The sequence below is a fragment of the Schistocerca americana genome, chromosome 3 (assembly GCF_021461395.2).
Source record: "Schistocerca americana isolate TAMUIC-IGC-003095 chromosome 3, iqSchAmer2.1, whole genome shotgun sequence".
NCBI lineage: Eukaryota > Metazoa > Arthropoda > Insecta > Orthoptera > Acrididae > Schistocerca > Schistocerca americana.
This window is the reverse complement of record NC_060121.1, coordinates 892,110,286-892,131,050: the sequence shown is the minus strand read 5'-3', so window position 1 is coordinate 892,131,050 and position 20,765 is coordinate 892,110,286. Positions and strand designations below refer to the sequence as shown.

The 20,765-nt window shown below is 44.0% G+C and overlaps 1 protein-coding gene across 1 annotated transcript in view; it reads right to left on the bottom strand.

Annotated features, from left to right (window-relative positions):
- The window catches only part of LOC124606478 (proton-coupled amino acid transporter-like protein pathetic), a 145,611-nt gene extending 133,454 nt beyond the window's left edge, over positions 1 to 12,157 (bottom strand). The window contains exon 1 of the mRNA XM_047138460.1: positions 12,051 to 12,157. The gene's annotated coding sequence lies outside the window, so the exon portion shown is untranslated. The remainder of the gene's footprint in view (positions 1 to 12,050) is intronic.
- Positions 12,158 to 20,765: the final 8,608 nt, after the last annotated feature.

Sequence of the window (20,765 nt, the reverse complement as noted above, 5' to 3'; positions counted from 1 at the left end):
GACGCAGACTTGGCACTGGTAGGGTTCCAGTGATATGTGGCTCCAGATGTCTGCCTACAGGTCACGTATTTCTCAAAAATTACCGGACGGTAGTTTGTAGGTCTGAAGCTGGAACATGACAACGTTCCTGATGTGGTCCATCGAGTGCAGATCAGGCGAAACTGGTAGCCAACGCATTACTAATTATAGTATTTTGTATTTGTAACATTTGTTTTAGTACGAATGATGAGTGAGTGTGCTTACATTAATGCCTAAGTGAATGGCTCCTGTTTTGTTATTGTTGACCATTCTATTTCTTGAAACCGGTGTTTAAAATGAAGTAATTTCTACAGCGTTGCTTGGATGTAAAAGCGATCTGACCAGCTTTGATATTTAAATTAAGTGTATCGTGAAACCCTTCCAACGGAACAGTTTTGCTATCCCAGGTGTTTTGGTATTATTTTTGTGGCGTTCTAAATTTACATATGTTTTGATTGGGGCAATATAGCCCGTAACTCATTTCGTTAGTCTTGCCTGCGATCAGTCTAACAGCAAATCATTACAAATTGCAGACCTTGCAAGCGGTAGGACTGACTTTAGTCTCCATGCTCAGTAGAAATATTTTATCTTGATACTACAGTTGTGACGACAGCTACCCATAAGCTTCCTTCAGTAGCAGTTCGCGTAATACACTGCCAGAAATAAACATTAGTACACCTCTTTAGAGGCTTACAATTCACCCAAGATTTATTGTTGCACCCGGGTTCGATTCCCGGCGGGGTCAGGGATTTTCTCTGCCTCGTGATGACTGGGTGTTGTGTGATGTCCTTAGGTTAGTTAGGTTTAAGTAGTTCTAAGTTCTAGGGGACTGATGACCATAGATGTTAAGTCCCATAGTGCTCAGAGCCAGAGCCATTTATTGTTGCAACCGTGTGTATGGAGAACATGAAATGATTGCATTTACAGATCAGTAACACAGGCGTTTCTGATATACCAGGTATAGAACCATACCGAGACACCCATAGAGCGTAGCCTCCACGGCCAGGAGTGCAGGCGCTGACTATCAGAGGTGAGGGTATCATCTGGAGTGCCCCAGGGAAGTGTGGTAGGTCCGCTGTTGTTTTCTATCTATATAAATGATCTTTTGGATATGGTGGATAGCAATGTGCGGCTGTTTTCTGATGGTGTTGTGGTGTACGGGAAGGTGTCGTCGTTGAGTGACTGTAGGAGGATACAAGATGACTTGGACACGATTTGTGATTGGTGTAAAGAATGGCACCTAACTCTAAATATAGATAAATGTAAATTAATGCAAATGAATAGGAAAAAGAATCCCGTAATGTTTGAATACTCCATTAGTAGTGAAGCGCTTGACACAGTCACGTCAATTAAATATTTGGGCGTAACATTGCAGAGCGATATGAAGTGGGACAGGCATGTAATGGCAGTTGTGGGGAAGGCGGATAGTCGTCTTCCGTTCATTGGTAGAATTTTGGGAAGATGTGGTTCATCTGTAAAGGAGACCGCTTATAAAACACTAATACGACCTATTCCTGAGTACTGGTCGAGCGTTTGGGATCCCTATCAGGTCGGATTGAGGGAGGACGTAGAAGCAATTCAGAGGCGGGCTGCTAGTTTTGTTACTGGTAGATTTGATCATCACGCGAGTGTTACGGAAATGCTTCAGGAACTCGGGTGGGAGTCTCTGGAGTAAAGGAGGCGTTCTTTTCGTGAACCGCTGCTGAGGAAATTTAGAGAACCAGCATTTGAGTCTGACTGCACTACAATTTTACCTGCCACCAAGTTATATTTCGCGGAAAGACCACAAAGATAAGAGAGATTAGGGCTCGTACAGGGGCATATAGGCAGTCATTTTTCCCTAGTTCTGTTTGGGAGTGGAACAGGGGGAGAAGATGCTAGTTGTGGTACGAGGTACCCTCTGCCACGCACCGTATGGTGGATTGCGGAGTATGCATGTAGATATAGATATGGCATCCAGTCGACTGTACAACTGACGAATTCTGTCCAGGGATACGTTATGCCACGCCTGCTCGCCCTGTCCACGTAGGCCTGTAAGAGTTGTTGGCTGACGAGTTGCACGAAGCATTTCTCGTCCCATCATATCCCACAAGTGCTCGATAGCAGACAAGTTCGGAGATCGTGCTGACCAGAGAAGTTGCTGCACGTCTAACAGAGGACATTGCGTCTCACAGGCAGTGTGTGGACGAGCATTATCCTGTGGAAACAACACATCACATTCATGTTGCAATACCTGCAAAAGAACAGATCTAACAACATTTTGTACGTATCGAGTACTGCTTAGCGTCCCCTCCAGAAACACCAAAGGTGAACGCGAGTAGTAGCTTATCGCAACCGAGACCATAAGGCCTGGGATGGAGCCAGTGTGTCTTGGAAGCACGCACTGTGCAAGACAGCACTCACCGGGTCTACGTCGTACACGCAAACAGCCATCACTAGAGTGCAGGCAGAATCTGCTTTCATCGCTGAAGACCACGGTGCACCATTCCATCTTCCTAGTGATCCTCTGGCGGCGCCAGTCGAGCCATGCAGGTCGATGCAGTGGCCTTGAGTGGAAGATGGGCTAGTGGTGTGCGTGTCCGTAGTCCCACTGTTAATAACCGGTTCGCAACAGTTCGTGTTGAAATGTGTGGCCTCACAAGCTCTCATATCCTTGCTGTGGTAGCTGTACGATCTGACACTGCTGTCGTTGGAACATGACAATCCTGGCGAGCGTCCGTGCTGCGTGGATGTCCACAACCTCGTCCACGGTTGTGAGAATGTCCACGTGACCACTGATACAAGCATCGTTGCAGAACTGACGCGGCACGTCCATCTTTCCGGAAAGACCATCCAGCTACTTGGAAGGCTCAGTTGGCTGTAGGAAGCACGAGTGCGTCTCTGTGGCATGGTTGCCTGATTGTCTCAAACGTTTGCACCGCACTGACCCTTCTGGCTCTGAGCATTAGCTATTAAAGGGCAGACACAGATGCCGCACTTGTAGCTATGCCGCTACGTTTATCTGTTAGTGGGCGACGTTGAAACCATTATCAGAACATCTGCTATCTACCAAGTGGCATAAGCCGTCATCGGATAAAAATCGGTAACGTCTTTCCCGGTATACCACTTTTTTTCCACCAGTGTATTTTTCGGATTGATTTTGTTGTTACGATGGCTGTGCGTATGACACAGTTGGCAGGAAACTTTTAGTACTGCGAATTCCGTTACACAGATTCCGGAGAGACCAGTACCGCTGCATATTATACAATTGTGTTTAGACAGCGGCTAACTTGCCTACACGTCGTGGAAAAGATGTGTACACGAGGAATCTGTAGTGGCTGAACATGATCTCTTGGCACAAATTCTCGCTGTCTGTGAACTGTTCGGACAACACCATGGTTTTTCTAATGGCTAAGACACAATTTTGTGGGCCAACGTCATGCTCTCCTAGAGGCTAGGGAGGCGATCACCGGATTCGTCGGGACGTAGAGCTTTGTTGCGTAGTTGCAAAAGGTGCACTGGGCGAAGCTGCGTATTGTCGAAGGCATTGGACACTCATTGTGAGAAGGTCAGGGTTCAAATCCCCGTCCCGCAAACAGAAACTAGGTTTCTACATACCTCCTTATTGTTTAGTGCAGTAGTCCTGGTGTTAGGTCTGGTTACCTTCTCCATCCTTGTCCAATTTTCAAACTCTAAACAATTTACCCAGCATGCCCTGGGACTACCCCGTGTTTCAAACTGGATCTGAGACTGGAAAGGTAGCAATGAAATATGGGGTGTATTCGGAAACTTGTACTCCACATATAACAATATCTTCCGAGAGGATAAACGTATATTGTGCTAGAAGCAAATTCTAATATCATCAACCAAATGTGAGGAAAAACTCTGTATACGTTCCCAATTCAAACAATTTAATGTCTCGTCGCTGCATTACGATTTATGTTTGAAAGATGTCTTCAGAGGGCATTAGGGGGCGTTCCTATAATACGTAATAAGGAAATATGGTTCTACCTGTCCTACCTTGAGCAGACATAATTTATCTGTTGAACTATGTGTCGGAGAAGTTTCTCAATTTTCGATGGGTTTTGTTTATTCTCGTGGTGATTCAGAATTTGTTTGCTGTTGCGGCTGCTTATTTTTTAGAGCTTACTCGGAAATGCTCTGTATAGCGTTCCTATTATGTTTATAGATGTTGTGCCTTGTAATGTGCAGGGCACCACCTGAACCGCGTTGTAATTGTTGTCTTTGAATAAAAGTTTCATTGCTGTTCATCTTATTGCCTATTTCTTTCAGTTACCTTCTGTACTATACTGTAGTAGTTCTTTTTGTGTGTGGGCCACGTTTTTAAGTTTAACAGATCACCCTGTTCCAGATTACCATTAGATTTCCTTGGTGGTTGTGGATCCTACATTACGTACGTTATCAGGAGAGATGAACATATTTGGATCAGTAAAAGTTTAAAATGGTCTTGAAACCAAAAATCTAGGTCGTGTAAAATATAAGAAAAACGTCAGAACGAAGCCAAATCTGTGTTTCGTTGAATATTAATAAAAAGCATTTTAATGACGCTGCTGGTAAAATATTTTCAGTGATCACTTTCCATGCTTCCACTGACGCGAATGGGTACGAATTCGATATGGTTCTTTGCTTCATCTTAACGCATAACAGTTTTATCCACCGCAACAGCAGTAATGGGTGGTTCCATGGAGGTGTGCTACCTACGTACAGAGTTAATAAGGTGCCCGACCAGAGCATACCTACATCCATACTTCGCAGGACCGTGTACAACGTGTTGCGGAGAGTCCTTCATACAAGTATTATCAGTGTTCTGTTCCTTTTTTTAAAGGTTGAATAACATGTAAGCTCTTTTTGTTCTACCAATAGTTATTTATAGTTAGTTTTCGGCATGTTGGGCCAACTTCAACAAACAACTGACTAGTGTAGGCAAGGAACGCTAGTTCTTAGGTAACCAAACATTGTTGTTGTTGTTGTTGTTGTCTTTAGTCCGAAGACAGATTTGATGCAGCTCTCCATACTACTCCATCATGTGTAAGCTTCTTAATCACCGAATAACTACTGCAACCTACATCTTTGTGAATCTGCTTACTGTATTCATCTCTTGGTCTCCCTGAACGATTCTGTTACCCCCTACACCCCCCCCCTCCCCTACCACAAAACTAATTCCCCCAAATACTAAGTTGGCGATCCCTTGACGTCTCAGAATGTGTCCTGCCAAACGATCCTTCTTTTGGTCAAGTTGTGTCTCCCCACTTCTGTTCAGTAATTCCTCATTGGTGAAATGATCGACTTATCTAATCTTCAGCACTCTCCTGTAGCACCACATTCCGAAAGCTTCTATTCTCTTTTTATCTAAACTGTTTGTCGTCCATATTTCACTTCCATAAAAGGCTACAGTCGAGACAAATACCTTCAAAAAAGACTTCCTAACAATCAAATCTATTTTCGATGTTAGCAGATTTCTCTTCTTCAGAAATGCTTTTGTTGCCATTGCCAGACTACATTTTATATCCTCTCTGCTTCGGCCATCGTTAGTTACTTTTCTGCCCAAACAGTAAAATTCATCTACTACTTTGTCTCGTTTCCTAATCTGATTCCCTTAGCATCATCTGATTTAATTCGACTACTTTCCATTATTCTCGTTTTGCTTTTGTTGATGTTCATCTTATATACTCTTTTCAAAGCACTGTGCAATCCGTTCAAGCGCTCTTCCAAGTTATTTGCTATCTCTGACAGAATTGCAATGTCATCGGCAAACGTCAAAGATTTTATTTCTTCTTCCTGAATTTTAATTCCTACTCCAAATTTTTCTTTGGGTTCCTCTACTGCTTGTTCAATGTACAGATTTAATAACATTGGGGAATAGGCTAAAACCCTGTCTCACTCCCTTCTCGATCACTGCTTTCCTTTCATGTCCCTCGAATCTTATTTCTGCCGTCTGCTTTTTGTACAAGTTTAAGTAGCTTTTCGCTCCCTGCATTTTATCCCTGCTACCTTTAGAATTTCAATCAGAGTATTCCAGTCAACGTTGTCGAAATGTTTCTCTAAGTCTACAAATGTACGTGTAGGTTTGCCTTTCCTTAACCTGTCTCCTACGATAAGTTGTAGAGTCAATATTGCCTCGCGTACTCCTATATTTCTCCGGAATCCAAACTGATCTTCCCAAACATTATAAACAAAGAATTATCTATTCTGTTTCATTCCTTTCTCATGATACCAGCGAGAGATATGTGATGGCAGCAGCAGATGTGTCAGTCATCCTAATCAATCATATCTCTAAACTTATTCAACAGAATTTATGAGAGCAACGTCGCTTTCTTCGTAAGAATATCGAGCGCATTCATTACGCTTTGACCTGTTTGACCTGGACACTGCCTACTTATTATGATGTTACTAGTGTGTCTGTCAATTCTTTCGATCTTTTGTCGTACTTCTTTGTTGAGGGCTCCAAATTCTCAGTCGCTGCTGTACTCTATAAATGGTCGTACTTGCGTAATGTATGAGATTTCCTTTAGACATGGACTATACTTTCGCAGAACCTATCGTTCAAATTTAAGCCTCTCACTCGGTTTCGGTGGTATTCAAATGGTTCAAATGGCTCTGAGCACTATGGGACTCAACTGCTGAGGTCATTAGTCCCCTAGAACTTAGAACTAGTTAAACCTAACTATCCTAAGAACATCACAAACATCCATGCCCGAGGCAGGATTCGAACCTGCGACCGTAGCGGTCTTGCGGTTCCAGACTGCAGCGCCTTTAACCGCACGGCCACTTCGGCCGGCCTCGGTTGTATTGATTTTGTGTGATCGTCTGGTTTCATACTTCTTCTCAGAACTACTCCTAAATATTTCAACGATGTGACGTGCCCCACGTATTTACTGTTGATCTTGTAACACGATACTATTTGTTAGTTTTCTTTGGTATGTATATGTGTGATCTCGCATTCATCGAATTTTAGTGATGGCACTGATATTTTTAACTGAGTACTTAGTCTTTGTGCATTTTATCAAGATCATGGAACGACAATAGTTTCCACGTATTCAAAAGACGCGATAGCTGATGAAAGTTACAAGTGCAAGGGCAAAATAAATTGAATTATGCAGCTATAACAGTTAATGTGTTCTAAAATGGAGTGTACTGTTTATTAAATGACGTCTTCGATACACCATGAGCTGCACTGCAATCGTTTTATTTGCCAAAACCGGTTTTGCGGGTTTATAACCTATCACCAACTGCATATTATGCACTTTCATAGCAATGACATGTTGAGCGGTTCTAGGCGCTAAAGCACAGAACCACGCTGCTGCTTCGGTCGCAGGTTCGAATCCTGCCTCGGGCATGGATGTGTGTGATGTCCTTAGGTTAGTTAGGTTTATGTAGTTCTAACTCTAGGGGGCTAATGACATCAGATGTTAAGTGCCAAAGTACTTAGAACCATTTGAACCATTTTTGACATATTTGTCAGTTAATATGGTACGATGTGAAATATGTCCTATAACGTAGTACATAATTTGTCATGTACGTTATTGATGTGAAATTTTAGACAGTGACAATTCTTGATGATGTTAGACACACCAAATGGCTCTGAGCACTATGAGACTTAACACCTGAGGTCATCAGTCCCCTAGAACTACTTAAACTTAACCAACCTGAGGACATCATACAAATCCATGCCGGAGGCAGGATTCGAACCTGCGACCGTAGCAGCAGCGTGGTTCTGTACTTTAGCGCCTAGAACCGCTCGGTCACGGCGGCCGGCTTAGACACAACAGTATATTATTTTTGTACCCTAATAATTACTATTGCAATTTGTTACCTGGCTCTCTTAACAACTTCTCAGTGTAATTTAACAGACTGCACCAGCTTTAAAGCTTTAAACAGAGTTGTTAAATGCCGAATTCCATCATGGAAGCAAGACAAAACACGAACGACCTACAACTTGGTCAGTATACTACGTTTACTTGTAAATCTCTCTTAGTATTTTGTAAAGCTGTACTACTTGTTCCTACGTGCCGGTGATAATCTATTCCGGTCGTCGTGTCTCAACACACGATCAGCTGCTTTTCCGTAAGCAACTCAGCAGCACGGCGCGTAATGGCAGGCGAGCCGTCCCGAACTAATTCAGACGCGTTGCATAGCCGAGCGGCCATTGAGACACGGGACTCGCTTCGGGGGGCCGGGAAGGGGGGCGGGGGAGCCGGTTCATATCTCTGTTCAGCGATGTTTACCCCTCAAGCGGATGAGAGACAGGTATTAGCCGCATGCCTTGTAAATTGGCAAATCAATTATGCGAAGATGGCAGTACAGTGCTTAATATGCGTTATGTTACTTAGCTACTTGTTCCAGTAGGTGTTGAAAAACTTTAAAATACTAAATTGTACCAGTTACAAAACCCATAGTTGCTTCAGTATGTTGCTATGAAGAAATGTTGTCGAGGTGCGCCTAGGATTCGCGTACTGACGTTTCCGTACAGACTTAATTATGGATGTAGACAGGATGTGTTACATGGCAATCAGTTTGGCTGTAGGAAAGGTTAAGGCACCAGAGAAGAAGTTCTGATAATGGAAGCAAGATTAAAGAAAAATCAAGACACGTTCGTAGGATTTGTCGACCTAGAAAAGGTGTTCGACGATGTAAAACGGCTCAAGATGTTCGAAATTCTGAGAAAAACTGGGGTAAGCTGTAGGGAGAGACGGGTAATATACAGTATCTACAAGAACCAAGAGGGAATAATAAGAGTGGACGACCAAGAACGAAATGCTCGGTTTTAAAAGGGTGTAAGACAGGGATGTAGTCTTTCGCCCATAGTGTTCAATCTGTGCATCTAAGAAGCAATGGTGGAAATAAAAGAACGGTTCAGGAGTGGAATTAAAATACAAGGTGAAAGGGTATCAATGATACGATTCGCTGATGACATTGCTATCCTGAATGAAAGTGAAGCAGAACTGCAGGATGTGCTGAACTGAATGAACAGTCTAATAAGTACAGAATATGGATTGAGAGTTAATCGAAGAAAGACGAAAGTAATGAGAAGTAGCAGACATGACAACAGCGAGACAATTAACATCAGGATTGACGGTCACGAAGTAGATCAAGTTAAGGAATTCAGTTACCTATGCAGGACAATAAGCGATGACGGACTGAGCAAGGACGACATCAAATGCAGGCTGGCACTGGCGAAAAAGGAATTTCTGGCCAACAGATGTCCACTAGAATCAAACATAGGCCTTAATTTGAGAAAGAAGTTCATGAGAATGTACGTTTGGAGCACAGCATTGCATTGTATGGTAGTGAACGACGGACTGTGGGAAAACAGGAACTGAAGACTGTCAGAGCATTTCAGATGTGGTGCTACAGGCTGTACTGATAAAGTAAGGATTGAGGAGGTTCTGCGCAGAATAGAAGAAATATGTGGATAACACTGACAAGAAGAAGGGACAGGATGGTATGACAATTGTTAAGACACGAGTGAATTACTTCCATGGTACCAGAGGGATCTGCAGAGGGCAAAAACTGTAGAGGAAGACAGAGACTGGAATGCATCCAGCAGATAACTGAGGACATGGGTTACAAGTGGTTCTCTGAGATGAAGAGCTTGACACGGGAGAGAAATTCGTGGCGGGCCGCATCGAACTAGTCAGAAGACTGATGATTAAAAAACATAAAAAATTATAAAATAGTTTGTCCATTCATGGAATACAGAATCTTGACGATTTTTGCCTGTTACTGATATCGACAGGCCCTACCGGCAAGATATCTGTCCCAGGGATTACAAGACTTTCGATAATTTGACGTTTGAAGTCCGATAACAAATGACTAGAGAAATATTTTTGTGTTACAAAATACAATACAAATAATCAGTTTTCCGAATTTTTTTCTTTGGTAGTACTGTGAAACCTTGCTTTTTCCCAAGTTCTATGATTCCAGCAGTAAGAACCCTATAGATATTGATCAGTGAATTCGCGAGAGTCAAAGTACATGGCATTAATGGTCATACCTTCTGGATGGATTAACTTACAAGATTACATTTATTACACCGCCAAGAGGCTATTGTCCATAATAAGTGAAGTAAATTTCAACTTCATATGTCCACCCGTTCTGGAGCAGAAGGGTTCTAAACAGAAGGCGGACAGATAGATAGTCTGACAACAGGTGGAAAAAGGAGTTATTTTTCGTGTTATGCAATTACAAATTTACAATTTTCGAGATTTTTCATTTTGTTGTACTTTGGAACCTCGGTTCTAGTCAAATATCATGATTGTAAGTAAAAGGGCGGTATTCTTCAGGCTTTGATCAGTGAGTTTGCGAGTATTAAAATAAGTGACATAAATGGTCGTATCTCCCGATTCATTGTCTTAGAAGCTTCGGTTTATTTTCACTGCCTAAGGACAGTAGACCTTAATAAGTGACATAAATTTGAACGCGATACGTCTACCTATTCCAGAGAAAAATAGTTGTTAACAGACATACATACGGGTTACAAAGTGATCCAATGACTGTTCCGTTTTTACCGAATTAGGCAAGGAACCCTAAAAAGATACTAGTGTTACAAATACGGTAAATTACTAGACCTTTTGCGGACTATCAATGCCAACTTCGTTTCAATCCCTAAAACCGTTTACGTAATATTCGGATGTAAAAGTACTAAATACATTGAAATTTTACACAATCTTTCGCGTATGTAAAATTTTGAAGTTCTACATGAGTTAAACATATGTTATAATTCTAAATGTACTTTTAGCACTCAGCTTGTCCATTTAAATGAAGCGCGATGAAGTACACCAAATGTACGCTGAGAGTCAAAGTACATGGCATTAATGGCCATACCTTCTGGGTGCATTAACTTACAAGATTACATTTATTACACCGCCAAGAGGCTATTGTCCATAGTAAGTGAAGTAAATTTCAACTTCATATGTCCACCCGTTCTGGAGCAGAAGGGTTCTAAACAGAAGGCGGACACCAATGTGTAAATATGACTGTAAGAATTTTTTGAAGAACATTGTATTTTTGATGATGTTTGAGCTCTCAGAAAGTTTGTTAAAAAACTTCAAAGCAATGTTAAGTGTGTTCTTATGGGGTATAGAACTGGTCTGAATTACGTGGAGGCTTTTTTTCACTCTTGTATTACGTTCGTCAACATCACCGTTCCTTTACAGTCTTTTGCATTGGTTAATGAAATGTACTTTAAACAATAGGAGTGCTTCTACGATGTAAATACACGTCAGGGGAAGTATATTTCGTAGTTTGTATGATTCGCTCTTCTTACTCCCATTCATTACTCTAATGGCCTTCTCCTGCGTTGTAAAGCACTGAGTGTTGTGGGGAGTTTCCCTAGAATATTACAATTTAGGTGTGACTGAATGTAGCAAGTATTCATATTCCTATACTCATGCAAGGTTTCATAGCTCTTAAGAGACAGCAACCTCTATTTAGCTCAGCATTAACGTATTTTTAACCCATTTTAGGTCATGTTGCAGCATTGCGCCTACGAATATACATATACTGTAATAAGTAATCTTAAAAACCGCAATAACAAAACATGAACAACGGTGTGAAATATGTTTGTCTCATTACCGAGAGGAGTACTTTTTTTTTTAAAAAAAAAGACGGTAAAATTAGGAACGAAAGAAAAATATTGCGACGGTAACTAGAAAAGGAAAAACAATGCATAATATTTTCAGCATAGTTCGGATGCGTGAGAAAAATAGTGAAACACGTTGAATAAAAGGTCGCAGTTGTTCGATTCGAAGCAAAAAAACGAGGAGTAAGTGCATATAGATGAGAAATGGAAATCGTTAAAGGCTAGAAAGAAACATAGCGGAATAGTATAATACCTTAAATTAATCCGTGAAATGAGCTCGAAAATACTCGGGGAGTGCAGTTTACAGAATAACAGGAAAATGGAACCCTGAAAAAATGAAAGGTTATTTCAGGAATTAAGATGTTTTTCCCTTGTTCCGACAGCGGCCCGAAATTGGTTTTAAAACAAAAGTAGTTTGCCTACACTTGGCTACGAGCGTCGCCTGCCCTACCTGGTGCTACTGACGCTGACGCTGAAAAGACGAGCCTATCCTTGGCTCGAGGTGGTGCAGTTGGTGCTACTGGTGTTGGCGCCGTCGTTGCAGCTGCGAGCGCTGACTGCTGACTAACAGTTGACTGCTGACTGCAATCACGGCGCCACCCGCACTTGCCGGTCACGTGGTTGCCACCGCCAATGCCCTTCTTCTGCGAAGCGCCGTTATCGTTACCTCCCAACACCAGCGGCGCATCCGTAAGCACCGTATGCGTCTTCGGTGCGATTAGAAACGAAGAGGCGATATTAGAGCCGAAGTGCGGTAACTTTCGAACCAGGAACTTGTAGGAAGTCAGAGAGACTTAAAATTATGCTCGTGATATCCCGGGCCGGCACTGCTGATTACAAAATACCTGTGCATCCTAAACGTCTCATGACGCTATCTTCAACGCGACAGTCAGCATTGCAACATACACTGAAGAGCCGAAGAAACTGGTACACCGGCCTAATATCGTGTAGGGCCTCTTCGAGCACGCAGAAGCGCCGCAAAACGACGTGGCATGCACTCGAATAATGTCTGAAGCAGTGCTGGAGGTAAATGACACCATGAATCCTGCAGGGCTGTCCATAAATGCGTAACAGTACGAGGGGGTGGAGATCTCTTCTGAACAGCACGTTGCAAGGCATCCCAGATACGATCAATAATATTCTTCTCTGTGAAGTTTGGCGGCCAGTGGAAGTGTTTAAACTCAGAAGAGTGTTCCTAGAGCCAGTTTGTAGAAATGCTGGACGTGAAGGGTGTCGCATTGTCCTGATGGAATTGCCCAAGTCTGTCAAAATGCACAATGGACACGAATGGATGCAGGTGATCAGACAGGATGCTTACGTACGTGTCACTTGTCAAAGTCGTATCGAGACCTATCAGGAGTCCCACATCACTCGAACTGCACACGTCCCAATTACAGAGTCTCCACCAGCTTGAACAGTTCCCTGCTAACATGAAGGGTCCATGAACTCTTAACGTCCATCCGCTCGATACAATTTGTAACGAGACCCGTCCTACCAGGCAACACATTTAAAGTCATCAACAGTCGAGAATGTCGATGTAGACGGGCCCAGTCGAGTCGTAAATCTTTGTGTCATGCAGTCATCATGGGTAGACAAGTGTGCCTTTGGTTCCGCAAGCTCATATCGATTATGTTTCGTTAAATGGTTCGCACGCTGACGCTTGTTAATGGCCCAGCATTGAAATGTGCAGCAGGAAGGGTTGTACTTCTGTCACTTTGAACGATTCTCTTCAATCGTCGTTGCTTCAGTTCTTGCTGGATCTTTTTCCGGTCGCAGTGATGTCAGAAATTTGATGTTTTACCGGATTCCTGATTTTCACGGTACACTCGTGAAATGGTCGCACGGGAAAATCCTCACTTCATCGCTACGTCAGTGTTGCTGTGTCCCATCGCTTGTCCGCCGAGCATAATACCATATTGAAAATCACTTAAATCTTGATAACCTGCCATTCTTGCAGCAGTAACAGATCTACCAACTGCACCAGACACTTGTTGTCTTATATAGCAGATGGCGACCGCAGCGCCATAGTCTGACTGTTTACATATCTCTGTATTTGAATACGGATGCGTATACCAGATTCTCTGGCGCTTCAGTGTTGTATAGAGCCAAATCTATTGAGACTGATATGTTATCGGACCAAGCTGAGATCAACGCACCGTAATGACGTAATGATAAGACTCTCCGTAGCTTTCATGTCCACTCCCGCAGGCGCCTTGTTTGTGATTTTAGGATAGCCCAGACATTCTTCGTCGTGTGAATTCGACAAGTCATTGGTAGTTTTCTAGAATCTGCGACAGTAAATGTCTATGCACACGTCATACGGTTCCCGTAAATTACTCCCGATGGCGTCCCAGATGTTTTCTATCGTATTCGTATCAGGTGAAGAACGACCAAAACATCAGCACTAGTTCCTCAAACCTCTGTAGCACGATTCTAGCCTGGAGACACGAAGAGTTTCCTGCTGGAAGATGCCGTCGCCATCTGGAAATACACCCAGCGTGGAGGAGTGCAGGTGGTCTACACTAATGTTCTTGTAGTCCATAGGTGTCATGCTGTCTTTGACTACTACCACAGGTCTCACGCAAACACAGGTGAATGTCACACATAGTATAATAACACACATAGTACAGGATTGTCTACCTCGTGTAACAAACAACAAAATTCATCCGACCTGTGTAAGCCTCCAACCTCAGCGTTGTGTGATGACGGTCGCAGGTTCGAATCCTGCCTCGGGCATGGATGGGTGTGATGTCCTTAGGTTAGTTAGGTTTAAGTAGTTCTAAATTCTAGGGGACTGATGACCACAGATGTTAAGTCCCATAGCGCTCAGAGCCATTTGAACCATTTTTTTGTATGATGACGGATGAACGGCCAGCACCCTTCCAGCTGCTCGTGCTTTCACCGTCCTTCAACAACTTTCCGTAGATGCTCGCCGTTTATTAGACGCTTGTTCCTATGCGCCGGGCCGTCACGATCTGGAACAACAGCTGTTCCGTCACATTTCGCTTGGACAGTCATAACGAATCTTTTGCCTCTGACAAACAGTAGCCGACGGCGACAACGTTCTGGGTTTTCCTAGTTAAAAAGTTATTTAGCCAATGAATATCTGAGAAGCTATTCCCTACGCTCAGAACTTCGTCAACAATCTGCAGCGTGGCATGGTCTCAAACTCTCCGGAAATCTAGGAAATGGAATATGTCTGTTGCCCATCATCCATGGTTCGTAGTTCCTGTATTGCGTCCAACCTCCTTCATTCCGTTCTCTTACTATGCCACGATCTTGATTTGCCTTTAGCATCCAGAGTAAAAATCTGTTGGCTCCTACTTCCTACTGTTACTGCTCCTTTTGGCTGTTCAACGTACTTTGTGTATCACGACTACACTGAAGGTATACACTGAGATGACATCGGTCATGGGATACCTACTAATATCCTGTCGGACCGCCTATTGCCCGGCTTAGTGCAGCGACCAGACGTGGTTGTTGTTGTTGTTGTTGTGGTCTTCAGTCCTGAGATTGGTTTGATGCAGCTCTCCATGCTACTCTATCCTGTGCAAGCTTCTTCATCTCCCAGTACCTACTGCAGCCTACATCCTTCTGAATCTGCTTAGTGTATTCATCTCTTGGTCTCCCTCTACGATTTTTACCCTCCACGCTGCCCTCCAAAGCTAAATTTGTGATCCCTTGATGCCTCAAAACATGTCCTACCAACCGATCCCTTCTTCTAGTCAAGTTGTGCCACAAACTTCTCTTCTCCCCAATCCTATTCAACACCTCTTCATTAGTTATGTGATCTACCCATCTAATCTTCACCATTCTTCTGTAGCACCACATTTCGAAAGCTTCTATTCTCTTCTTGTCCAAACTGGTTATCGTCCATGTTTCACTTCCATACATGGCTACACTCCATACAAATACTTTCAGAAACGACTTCCTGACACTTAAATCTATACTCGATGTTAACAAATTTCTCTTCTTCAGAAACGATTTCCTTGCCATTGCCAGTCTACATTTTATATCCTCTCTACTTCGACCATCATCAGTTATTTTACTCCCTAAATAGCAAAACTCCTTTACTACTTTAAGTGTCTCATTTCCTAATCTAATCCCCTCAGCATCACCCGATTTAATTTGACTACATTCCATTATCCTCGTTTTGCTTTTGTTGGTGTTCATCTTATATCCTCCTTTCAAGACACTGTCCATTCCGTTCAACCGCTCTTCCAAGTCCTTTGCTGTCTCTGACAGAATTGCAATGTCATCGGCGAACCTCAAAGTTTTTACTTCTTCTCCATAAATTTTAATACCTACTCCGAATTTTTCTTTTGTTTCCTTTACTGCTTGCTCAATATACGGATTGAATAACATCGGGGAGAGGCTACAACCATGTGTCACTCCCTTCCCAACCACTGCTTCCCTTTCATGCCCCTCGACTCTTGTAACTGCCATCTGGTTTCTGTACAAATTGTAAATAGCCCTTCGCTCCCTGTATTTTACCCCTGGCACCTTCAGAATTTGAAAGAGAGTATTCCAGTTAACGTTGTCAAAAGCTTTCTCTAAGTCTACAAATGCCAGAAACGTAGGTTTGCCTTTCCTTAATCTTTCTTCTAAGATAAGTCGTAAGGTTAGTATTGCCTCACGTGTTCCAACATTTCTACGGAATCCAAACTGATCTTCCCCGAGGTCCGCTTCTACCAGTTTTTCCATTCGTCTGTAAAGAATTCGCGTTAGTATTTTGCAGCTGTGACTTATTAAACTGATAGTTCGGTAATTTTCACATCTGTCAACACCTGCTTTCTTTGGGATTGGCATTATTATATTCTTCTTGAAGTCTGTGGGTATTTCGCCTGTCTCATACATCTTGCTCACCAGATGGTATAGTTTTGTCATGACTGGCTCTCCCAAGGCCATCAGTAGTTCTAATGGAATGTTGTCTACTCCTGGGGCCTTGTTTCGACTCAGGTCTTTCAGTGCTCTGTCACACTCTTCACGCAGTATCTTATCTCCCATTTCATCTTCATCTACATCCTCTTCCATTTCCATAATATTGTCCTCACGTACATCGCCCTTGTATAAACCCTCTATATACTCCTTCCACCTTTCTGCCTTCCCTTCTTTGCTAAGAACTGGGTTGCCAACTGAGCTCTTGATATTCATACAAGTGGTTCTCTTCTCTCCAAAGGTCTCTTTAATTTTCCTGTAGGCAGTATCTATCTTACCCCTAGTGAGACAAGCCTCTACATCCTTACATTTGTCCTCTAGCCATCCCTGCTTAGCCATTTTGCACTTCCTGTCGATCTCATTTTTGAGACGTTTGTATTCCTTTTTGCCTGCTTCATTTACTGCATTTTTATATTTTCTCCTTTCATCAATAAAATTCAATATTTCTTCTGTTACCCAAGGATATCTATTAGCCCTCGTCTTTTTACCTACTTGATCCTCTGCTGCCTTCACTACTTCATCCCTCAGAGCTAACCATTTTTCTTCTACTGTATTTCTTTCCCCCATTCCTGTCAATTGTTCCCTTATGCTCTCCCTGAAACTCTCTACAACCTCTCGTTCTTTCAGTTTATCCAGGTCCCATCTCCTTAAATTCCCACCTTTTTGCACTTTCTTCAGTTTCAATCTGCGGTTCATAACCAATAGATTGTGGTCAGAATCCACATCTGCCCCTGGAAATGTCTTACAACTTAAAACCTGGTTCCTAAATCTGTGCCTTACCATTATATAATCTATCTGATACCTTCTAGTATCTCCAGGATTCTTCCAGGTATACAACCTTCTTTTATGATTCTTGAACCAAGTGTTAGCTATGATTAAGTTATGCTCTATGCAAAATTCTACAAGGCGGCTTCCTCTTTCATTTCTTCCTCCGAATCCATATTCACCTACTATGTTTCCTTCTCTCCCTTTTCCTACTGACGAATTCCAGTCACCCATGACTATTAAATTTTCGTCTCCCTTCACTACCTGAATAATTTCTTTTATCTCGTCATACATTTCATCAATTTCTTCATCATCTGCAGAGCTAGTTGGCGTATAAACTTGTACTACTGCAGTAGGCATGGGCTTTGTGTCTATCTTGGCCACAATAATTTGTTCACTATGCTGTTTGTAGTAGCTAACCCGCACTCCTATTTTTTTATTCATTATTAAACCTACTCCTGCATTACCCCTATTTGATTTTGTATTTATAACCCTGTAATCACCTGACCAAAAGTCTTGTTCCTCCTGCCACCGAACTTCACTAATTCCCACTATATCTAACTTTAACCTATCCATTTCCCTTTTTAAATTTTCTAACCTACCTGCCCGATTAAGGGATCTGACATTCCACGCTCCGATCCGTAGAATGCCAGTTTTCTTTCTCCTGATAACGACGTCTTCTTGAGTAGTCCCCGCCCGGAGATCCGAATGGGGGACTATTTTACCTCCGGAATATTTTATCCAAGAGGACGCCATCATCATTTAATCATACAGTAAAGCTGCATGTCCTCGGGAAAAATTACGGCTGTAGTTTCCCCTTGCTTTCAGCCGTTCGCAGTACCAGCACAGCAAGGCCGTTTTGGTTAATGTTACAAGGCCAGATCAGTCAATCATCCACACTGTTGCCCCTGCAACTACTGAAAAGGCTGCTGCCCCTCTTCAGCAACCACATGTTTGTCTGGCCTCTCAACAGATACCCCTCCGTTGTGGTTGCACCTACGGTACGGCCATCTGTATCACTGAGGCACGCAAGCCTCCCCACCAACGGCAAGGCCCATGGTTCATGGGGGAAGACGTGCTATGGACTCAAAAAGCCGTTTGAGGTCCTCTGCAGAAATACTGAGCCTTGCTGCCTTTATAGTCGTCCACAATGGCGAAAGCGTTGCTGGTACAGGATTTTGTGTTCGATTTGACTTCTAGATTATGTTCCATAAATGTTCAATAGAATTCAAGCAGTGCGATGTTAGAGGCCAGATCATTCGCTGGAACTATCCGGAATGTTCTTCAGACCAATCACGAACAATTTTGGCCCGGTAACGTGACACCGTTATTCAGGAACATCGTGAATGGCTGGAAATGGACTCCAAGTAGCCGAACATAGCTATTTCCAGTCAAGGATTAGTTTATTTGGATCAGACGACCCAGTCGATTCCATATAAATACAGGCCACACCATTACAGGGCCTCCATTATCTCGCACAGTGCCTCGTTGACAACTTGGGTCTACAGTTTCGTGGGGTCTGCGACACGCGCGAACCCTACCATCAATTCTTACTAAAAGAAATAGGGACTCATCTGAATAGGCCACAGTTGTCCATTACTCTAGGGTCCAACCGACATGGTCACGGGGCCAGGGTAGGAGGTGCAGGCGGTGTCGTGCTATTAGCAATGGCACTCACGTCGGTTGCTGCTGCAATAGCCCATTAAAGTCAAATTTCGCGCACTGTTCTAACGGTTACGTCCGTCCTACGTGCCAATTGATTTGTGCAGATATTTCATGCAGTGTTGCTTGTCTTTTAGCACTGACAACTATACGCACACGCCGCTGCCCTCGGTCGTTAAGTGAAGATCGTCGGTCACTGCGTTGTCCGTGGTGAGAAGTGATGCCTGAAATTTGGTATTCTCGGTACACTCTTGACACTGTGGATCTCGGAATACAGAGTCCCCCAACGATTTCCGAAATGGAGTGTCCCAAGTGTCTAACTACAACTACCATTCCGCGTTGAAAGTCTGCTACGTCCCCTCATGCGACCATAACTACGTCGGAAACCTTTTTCACATGCAAACGAGAGACCCGCCAATGCACTGATCTTTTATACACTCCTGGAAATGGAAAAAAGAACACATTGACACCGGTGTGTCAGACCCACCATACTTGCTCCGGACACTGCGAGAGGGCTGTAGAAGCAATGATCACACGCACGGACAGCGGACACACCAGGAACCGCGGTGTTGGCCGTCGAATGGCGCTAGCTGCGCAGCATTTGTACACCGCCACCGTCAGTGTCAGCCAGTTTGCCGTGGCATACGGAGCTCCATCGCAGTCTTTAACACTGGTAGCATGCCGCGACAGCGTGGACGTGAACCGTATGTGCAGTTGACGGACTTTGAGCGAGGGTGTATAGTGGGCATGCGGGAGGCCGGGTGGACGTACCGCCGAATTGCTCAACACGTGGGGCGTGAGGTCTCCACAGTACATCGATGTTGTCGCCAGTGGTCGGCGGAAGGTGCACGTGCCCGTCGACCTGGGACCGGACCGCAGCGACGCACGGATGCACGCCAAGACCGTAGGATCCTACGTGGTGCCGTAGGGGACCGCACCGCCACTTCCCAGCAAATTAGGGACACTGTTGCTCCTGGGGTATCGGCGAGGACCATTCGCAACCGTCTCCATGAAGCTGGGCTACGGTCCCGCACACCGTTAGGCCGTCTTCCGCTCACGCCCCAACATCGTGCAGCCCGCCTCCAGTGGTGTCGCGACAGGCGTGAATGGAGGGACGAATGGAGACGTGTCGTCTTCAGCGATGAGAGTCGCTTCTGCCTTGGTGCCAATGATGGTCGTATGCGTGTTTGGCGCCGTGCAGGTGAGCGCCACAATCAGGACTGCATACGACCGAGGCACACAGGGCCAACACCCGGCATCATGGTGTGGGGAGCGATCTCCTACACTGGCCGTACACCACTGGTGATCGTCGAGGGGACACTGAATAGTGCACGGTACATCCAAACCGCCATCGAACCCATCGTTCTACCATTCCTAGACCGGCAAGGGAACTTGCTGTTCCAACAGTACAATGCACGTCCGCATGTATCCCGTGCTACCCAACATGCTCTAGAAGGTGTAAGTCAACTACCCTGGCCAGCAAGATCTCCGGATCTGTCCCCCATTGAGCATGTTTGGGACTGGATGAAGCGTCGTCTCACGCGGTCTGCACGTCCAGCACGAACGCTGGTCCAACTGAGGCGCCAGGTGGAAATGGCATGGCAAGCCGTTCCACAGGACTACATCCAGCATCTCTACGATCGTCTCCATGGGAGAATAGCAGCCTGCATTGCTGCGAGAGGTGGATATACACTGTACTAGTGCCGACATTGTGCATGCTCTGTTGCCTGTGTCTATGTGCCTGTGGTTCTGTCAGTGTGATCATGTGATGTATCTGACCCCAGGAATGTGTCAATAAAGT